Raw genomic sequence first — 8,855 nt, 5'->3', positions numbered from 1 at the left:
CACTTTTACAGTGTTACAATGCAATTCACACAAAATAATAAATCAAAATGAAATAAGTCAAAATCTTTGAAAATTCAATTTATCAATGCAAATCAGAAACATTGAAATGGAAAAGTAAAATATTTAGTACAGCATGTGTGTTGCTCTTACATGCAACAGATGGCGCTGTTTGTCAAGAAAAGCATAGTTTTACCTGTCACAGGTGTGGCATCTATACTAATACTTACGAAATGAACTTTATGGTAAACAGTACAGCTTAATTCTAACACAATGTCTCACAAAATAATTCAATAAAAATCAAATATATCGAAATCTATGAAAATAAAATTTATCAATGCAATCGGAAAAATTTAAATGGAATTCTTGACATGTTTAGTATAGCTGTATGTTGCTATTATATGCAACAGATGGCGCTGTTTTCAAAAAAGCATGTTTTTTCCTGTCACATGTGAGGCATGTTTATAGTAGATATATAAAAAGATGCGCCTATTCGATTGCAACATTGTGTCAAAATTTCAAAGCAATCGGTAAAGAGGTTTCGAAGATTTAACTCACATAAAAAACACATGAAAATTTTTTTTTCAGAAAAAGCATGTTTTTTTAACCGTCTCAGACGTGACATCTATATAGTATGTATATAAAAACTTGCTCGGATGCGAATGGAACATTGTGTGAAAATTTCAAAGCAATCGGTGAAGATTTTTCGGAGATTAGCGATTTTGAACAAACGAACATTTCCATTTTTATTTATATAGAAGATATATATATGCTAGCAGTACCCATCCATGTGTTGGCCGGGTATTGCTAGTATATAACCTAGTAACCAGGGGCCTCGTAGCCTGGTGGATAGCGCGCAGGATTCGTAATTCTGTGGCGCAGGTTCGATTCCCGCACGAGGCAGAAGCAAATGGGCAAAAGTTTCTTTCACCCTGAATGCCCCTGTTACCTAGCAGTAAATAGGTACCTGGGAGTTAGTCAGCTGTCACGGGCTGCTTCCTGGGGGTGGAGGCCTGGTCGAGGACCGGGACGCGGGGACACTAAAAAGCCCCGAAATCATCTCAAGATAACCTCAAGATATATTCCTGTCCCCTGGAACCTTCCCTGTCCCCACAATTCCCCCCTCACCCGTCTCATCGGCCTCCTAACTATTCCCCACTCCATCGTCCTCCCCACCATTCCCCACTCACCTCTTCCTTCCCACTATGCCCCACTTCCCTGTCCCTATGTCCTACCCACCCTTCTCCAGTCCCCCATCCCCTCGTCTCCACCATCCTAAACTCCCCTCATCCTTCCCCACCATTACACCCTCCCTTGTCCCCTCGTCCTCCCCCACCATCTCTCGCTTCCATCCCCTCGTCATACCCACCATTCCCCACTCCCTCGTCCGATGCCTTCCCAAATGGTCTGAAGTTCCCATCAGAAAATTAGGAACATCAAGTGATCTGATGGTAAAGAGGTTTCGAAGATTTCTTTCTTGTGAAAAAACATGAAAAACACAGTTTTTAAAAAAAAAAAATGTTTTTTTCCGTCACAGACGTGACATTAATAAAATATGTATATAAAAACATGCTCGGATGCGAATGGAACATTGTGTGAAAATTTTCAAAGCAATCAGTGAAGAACTTCCGGAGATTAACGATTTTGAACAAACGAACATTTCCATTTGTACTATATAGATAGATTCTTTCCACTTGTTGAAAATTAATTTTTAATTGAATATATAATTTTAATAATTATATTACTTTTAAGTATTTACATGCAAATTATGCTGAAAGTAATTTAATGATTAAAATTATATATTGAAAATATATAATTGTAATAATTGAATTACTTTTAGCTTAATTTGCGATGTAAATATTCTCTTTTTAGCGCTGATGAGGGAGTTTGGTACTCCAAAACGTCTGGTATTATTAATAAGTTAAAGATGTATATATTTTTTTCCTATAATAATTAATTAATTAATAATTATCACTTTCTGCGGATGAGGACTCCGCCCGGAGTCCTGTTTCGCCTCACCCGCTTCCGCGATGTGGACGTAAAATTATGTCCTCATAAAAAAATATTTGTATAAAATTCAATTTTAATCCGATTTCATTGGGGTTTGTTTCAAACTACGCGCCATGAAGTTCTCTTTCTCACCACTAGGCCGCCCGGCGCGTCGGCCTACCCGGTCACGTGACGGGCCCATTGTTTTCGTGTCACGTGTTGTGAGTCGATCACGCTCCCCTCTCGTGCCAAACTCAAGCATTTTTACCCGTTTCCGTGTGGATTATACCCAATTCCTTCATCAAAAATGGATCCAGGTCAAGGCCCAAGCAGTTCTACGCCCAAAGAAGCCTCCAGGTCCCTCGAAAGAGGACAAAATAACCATGATTTATAAGAAGTGGAGCGGAGTGAAGCTCACACCAACGAAAATTCCAGGCCTCGTGGAGGATTTATCAGATGCTGAAGGTGATGTTGAGGTATTGGAGGATGAGGTTGGATACTACAACGATTATAGTGGAGTGCAGGGACCTAGAGGGAATGATACGGCAACGTATCATTCAACGTATTCAACCCCCTCCTCCTCCTCCATCTTGGCGCACACGTGGTGCATCTAGACTACCTAGAAAAGTAGCTACCAGAAATGTTGCTCGTCGTAGGAACACACGACAAACTGCGCCAAGTGATTCTAGCAGTGATCAAAGCATGGAAGTTCCAAGTGATGAGGAAAGTGAGGAGGATTCATCCGAGCCTCCTCAAAGGCGTACACGTACAGTATGTACTCGGCAGGCTGGGGCTGGTGATGGCTGGAGTCGTGGCAATACTCCTCCAATTGTTGATGATTTTACTGGAAATCCTGGACTGACCATTCCCAAACCTACTAGTGCACTGGCTTTTATTCAATTGTTCATTACGCGTCCCCTCCTTGAATTCTTGACCGCTGAAACTAATTTGTACGCCTCGCAGTTATTCCGGATGGCCAATGAAAATGTATCAGATATTTGGAAACCACTGAAGGTGAAAGAAATGGCGCGATTCCTTGGACTGTGCATATTGCATGGGCATAAACAGGCTCCCATCTATGAGGATGTATTGGCAAACAGCAAAGCCATGGCATGCTCGTTTCTTCAACTTGTTCATGACGTCGAGACGTTTCCAGCATATAAACCAGTTTTTCCACACATCAATAACAATGCAGTGCCCGTGAACAATCGTGATAAGTTGATAAAAGTGAGGCCAGTGATGGCTTACTTGAAAGAGAGGTTTGCTCAAGTTTACATCCAAATAAAGAGTTGTGTTTGGATGAGGGTACAATGGCATGGCGTGGCCGACTATCGTTCAAAGTGTACAATCCAAACAAACCAGACAAGTATGGTGTGAAACTTATATGCTTGCTGAATCTGTCTCTGGGTACATATATGACTTTGACGTATATCTCAGGTATTGGTAAGACGATAGTGGATACAGTAACGGGTTGGTTCAGCCTTTAGTGAACAAGGGTTACCATTTGTACATGGATAATTACTACAACTCGGTTACCCTAACAGAACAATTGAGAGAACTTGGGGTGTACACATGTGGCACAATTAGAATGCTATGTGGCGCCCCAAAGGTATTGCAAGCTCTAGCCAAGGGAAACTTCCACTGGATACCACCATATACCGCCGCAAAGATAACACCTTCATTCTCCTGTGGAGAGACAAGCGAGGAGTCTCAATAATTACCAACATCCACAATGCAGACACTCAGCAAGTTCAGCGAAGGAAACGAATTCGCAACCGAGGACGGAACAAGTGGAATACAACAGGTAACAGTGAACAAATCGACTGCAATTTTGCGAGTACAATAAGTCATGAAAGGTTTGAACCACTTCGATCAAATGGTTAACTATTACCATTTTACCAGGAAAACTCACAAGTGGACCAAAAAGATAACCTTTTATTTCCTGCCAAATGGCATTGCATAATGCCTTTGTTTTGTACAAATACAACACAACTGATCAAAAAAAGCTAACATTTGCTACAGTTCCACGTGGTGGCAATCTGGGCCCTATTGCACTGGGACACAGAGGACTGGCCTAAAACAACATCATCTCAACACTTGAGGCACGCTCCATACATAAATGATGACACAGCTCCTGCCAATGCTGACGCCATGCAAAACTCCCGGACCATCTGGTGTGACGCGGCCTTGTTCACTTCACCACCTCAAGATGAAGCAGCAACCGAATCTGAACCCGAGATGTCTTGCCACACTGCCATCTGAAACCCGAGATGTCTGCCACACTGCCATTTGACGATACTGTTTGGTCAGATGAATCTGACTCTCAGTCAAATGTTTCACCTCCAGCGAGAAGACCTGGCCCTATTATTGATTCAGAAAATCGCATGAACTACAAACTGAAACATGAACTTTACAGACTGCCCAAACGTCTCTAAGTGTCATGTATGCGCACGCTCGGTAGAAGGAAGGACACGAACATAGGATGCAGGACCTGCAACGTTGCACTCTGTGTTATTCCCTGCTACACAATTACCACCGGAAAAGGGTGTATTGGGTGGTGAAGAAGTAACCACCCGCAACAGCTTCACTCCACCTACAAACCAATCTGTTGAGCAACTTCAGGAATGAAGAACCTGAAGAAGGTGGAGTGAAGAACAAATTGCTCAACTTACTGTTCCACAATCAGCCTTCCCTTGGTAAGTACACCTATTTGGTCCAAGTTTGTGTAGTATAATTTAGCTCATAGAACATTCTATTGCGAACACATTGCCACAAAAATGAATGACATACATATAATAATAATGTCAGGACAGTGAAATAAGTATAAACTTTCAAAGCAATGTTTCGCCCATGTGTCGTCCAATCACTGTTACTGGGTAACAGTGCGCCCACTTCCCACACTCTTGCGGGTGGGCCGCGACCATTATTCTACGTTTATATTCATATCACCGTGTTAGGAATTTCATTGGGAGTCCATTGATACCAAAATTTAGGCTGTAGAACAAGTGTAGAGGTGATAATAATCCCAAGAATAAAAACATTTTGTTGCTGTTGGGCGCTCACGGCGACTCATCTTCGTAGTTATTTATTTCGTGCTGGTATCTCTATAGCTTTCGTGACTTTTTTACTGATGTTCTTCTAGAGAATTTTATTGCAAACACGTTGGTATCAAAATGAAATACGTAGCATGAGAACTAAGGTCAGGAGAGTAAAAAGAGTATACACATTTTTGTTTTTACGCTTAAGCAACAAAAATGCTGGGCTCACATACGGTTTTTTTCCTGACCTTCCCCGGGCGCGCGAAAGTGTTTATTAATGCTCCTTTTAGTACTACTACTACTATTATATAACAATATGACAGTCGAGCATTGTTTAAAGTGCGACAGACTAGCAACTAGGAGGAGACGCTAGGCAGGGCGACTAGAGGGAGTGTGTTGGTGACGATAGGATATGGACACCCAACCAAGAGGTCTAGGAGGCTACTATAGAGGAAGGTGTCCCCCACTCCTTGGTGACGTATATTTCCTAGTGACACTGGGAATGAGCAGGTGACTGCCCCGGCTCGTCATTATTGTTGGTACGCAGGTGAGTACTTTCAATGCTCATGTAAAGTGGTTTATAGAAAATTAAGGAATATATCTTGCACTACATTATAGAGGAGGGAATTTCAGCTGGAGGAACACAGTACCTAAAACATTTTATAGGTGTTCTTAATGGTCACCTCATGCAATGTTATTAATTCGGTTAGTTAATGATTTCTAGATGGAAAGCCGAAAGGTTTTTGACGTAGAATCATTCTCTCATATACTGTAGCTCGTGGTCATTGAAGAAACAGGTGAATGTTCTTGGCTAATGCGTTTCTAAATGATATCCCATTGCTGGAAAGACAGCAATTGTCCTTCAAAAAATGTAACATTCATTGTCTCACCAGTAAAGAGGAACTTAGGGAAGGTACGTCTAGGCTTTTATTAGTCGCATTACCAATGGAGAGCCTTGTTGTCTACATTAGAACAAACCTTTGTTATTATCTATCTGCTCGCCAGGCCATGATCCTCTTGACTCAACTACTAACTCTCTTTCAAGCAATGACAGTCAGGAGTAAGAAAACAATAATTAATATAACAAATATGCTCGTCAAGATAGTGAAATATTACGTTTCTCTGTAAGCAATTGCATGTACCGTCTCCATTTTATCAATAGCTGAAAGGTTTAATAAATGCTGATCGGAGTCTAGCAACAACATGAGCGGGTATACAGGTTAAGGATAAATCGATTAAAGAGGATCGAAAAAGACTCGTCTTTGGGCTGGTACTTATCATCTGGCTTCACTGGGTCCTGCTTCACATTGGTCATGAGGATTGACTTCATTGCAAATAGAACACTCTAAAGGACTTCTCAATAGGTCCTAATCAATAATTTATACATATTGTCTTAAGGCTTATTGGTGTTAAAATTACCGGAGCAAGTTTTAAAAGAGGGTTTTAGACTAAAACAATTGTGGAACGTCACAATATTTATTCACAAAACTAACGTCCTAATACAAAGGATACATACGTTATTCTTGATTGGTATCATCAAAGCAAATGACGTATCGGAGAGACACTGGGACACCTCAATAGATCGGACGACGCATGGTTGACTATACTCATGTATACTCTTGTTTTAACCCTTTCCTATACACCCATCACTATCACGGGTTTCCCTGACACTGCTGGTTCCTAGGGAAACACTGTCAGGTGACAGAGGTATTTTGCCTCTTTGCGACCGATAAACGCAGGAAAAAAATAACGGAACTGCTTATGCAGACACGAATTTCCCGTCAAAGAAGGAATAATTTAAATAGGGAGATTGAAGAAATCGAGCGGAAATTGAAACACTCATATGAAACTGAAGAAAGGCAGTTAGAACAGAAAGCAATTCAGGAAATAAAGAAAAATCCAAAATATTTCTTCTCATATGCGAAATCAAAAGCAAAAACCACTGCCAGTATTGGACCTATCCGTACAAGTGAAGGTTCATACACGGAGGATGACAAAGAAATTAGTGAAATCCTAAAAAAGCAGTTTGAGGACATGTTTAGCACTCCAATAAACAACATGAAGGTGGAAGATCCAGACAATTTCTTTATGCGGGATATTCAAACCCCTGTAAATATAACTGATATAAACACAAGCGCACTAAATTTTGAAAGAGAAATTGAAAACATGCCCATGCACTCGGCTCCAGGTCCAGACTCATGGAATTCAATATTTATAAAGAAATGCAAAGTGCCGGTAGCACAGGCACTCAGTATAGTGTGGAGGAAGAGCTTGGACACGGGGGAGATACCAGATGCACTTAAAGTAGCAGACATAGCCCCTCTACACAAGGGAGGGAGCAAAGCATTGGCAAAAAATTATAGACCAGTTGCACTAACATCGCACATCATAAAAGTATTTGAGAGAGTGATTAGGAGTCAGGTCACCAATTTCATGGAGACCAATGACCTTCACAACCCAGGCCAACATGGATTTCGAGCGGGAAGATCGTGCCTCTCACAGCTACTTGAGCACTACGACAAAGTCACTGAGGCATTAGAAGAGAAACAGAATGCTGATGTGATATACACGGACTTCGCAAAGGCTTTCGATAAATGTGACCATGGCGTGATAGCAAACAAAATGAAGTCAATGGGAATAACCGGTAAAGTAGGACGCTGGATACTCAGTTTTCTGTCAAACAGGACTCAGCGAGTAACTGTCAACCATATAAAATCTAGTCCAAGTGCAGTGAAAAGCTCTGTACCTCAGGGTACAGTCCTTGCACCGCTGCTTTTCCTTATTCTCATATCAGATATAGACAAAAATACAAGTCACAGCTTCGTATCATCCTTTGCAGATGACACAAAAATCAGTATGAAAATTACCTCGGCTGAGGACATTGAAAAACTTCAAGCTGATATTAATAAAGTTTTCGACTGGGCATCAGAAAATAACATGATGTTTAACAGTGATAAATTCCAGGTACTCAGGTACGGTAAAAATGAGGACCTTAAACATAATACAGAGTACAAAACACAATCAAATGTACCCATAGTAGGAAAACAGCATGTAAAGGATTTGGGAATAATAATGTCTGACGACCTAACGTTTAAGGAGCATAACCAAGCAAATATTGCGACAGCCAGAAAAATGATAGGATGGATTACGAGAACTTTCAAATCCAGGGATCCCATCACAATGGTTGTACTCTTCAAGTCACTGGTGTTGTCCCGTCTTGAGTACTGCTCAGTACTCACTTCCCCCTTCAGAGCAGGAGAGATTGCTGAAATAGAGGGCATACAGTGAACATATACGGCACGCATAGACGCAATAAAGCACCTAAATTATTGGGATCGTCTCAAAGCCCTCCAAATGTACTCACTAGAAAGAAGACGAGAGAGATATCAAATAATATACACCTGGAAGATACTGGAGGGCCAAGTACCAAATCTACACAGTAAAATAACAACGTACTGGAGTGAACGACATGGAAGAAAATGTAGAATAGAACCAGTGAAGAGCAGAGGTGCCATAGGCACAATCAGAGAACACTGTATAAACATCAGAGGTCCGCGGTTGTTCAACGTCCTCCCAGCAAGCATAAGAATATTGCCGGAACAACCGTGGACATTTTCAAGAGGAAACTAGATTTATTCCTCCAAGGAGTGCCGGACCAACCGGGCTGTGGTGGGTATGTGGGCCTGCGGGCCGCTCCAAGCAACAGCCTGGTGGACCAAACTCTCACAAGTCGAGCCTGGCCTCGGGCCGGGCTTGGGGAGTAGAAGAACTCCCAGAACCCCATCAACCAGGTATCAACTAGGTATGACCCAACTTACTTTTTGCGGGATT

Source organism: Procambarus clarkii, chromosome 71 (genome assembly GCF_040958095.1).
Source record: "Procambarus clarkii isolate CNS0578487 chromosome 71, FALCON_Pclarkii_2.0, whole genome shotgun sequence".
Lineage (NCBI taxonomy): Eukaryota > Metazoa > Arthropoda > Malacostraca > Decapoda > Cambaridae > Procambarus > Procambarus clarkii.
The sequence above is the reverse complement of the archived record's forward strand: the minus strand, read 5'-3'. Positions refer to the sequence as shown.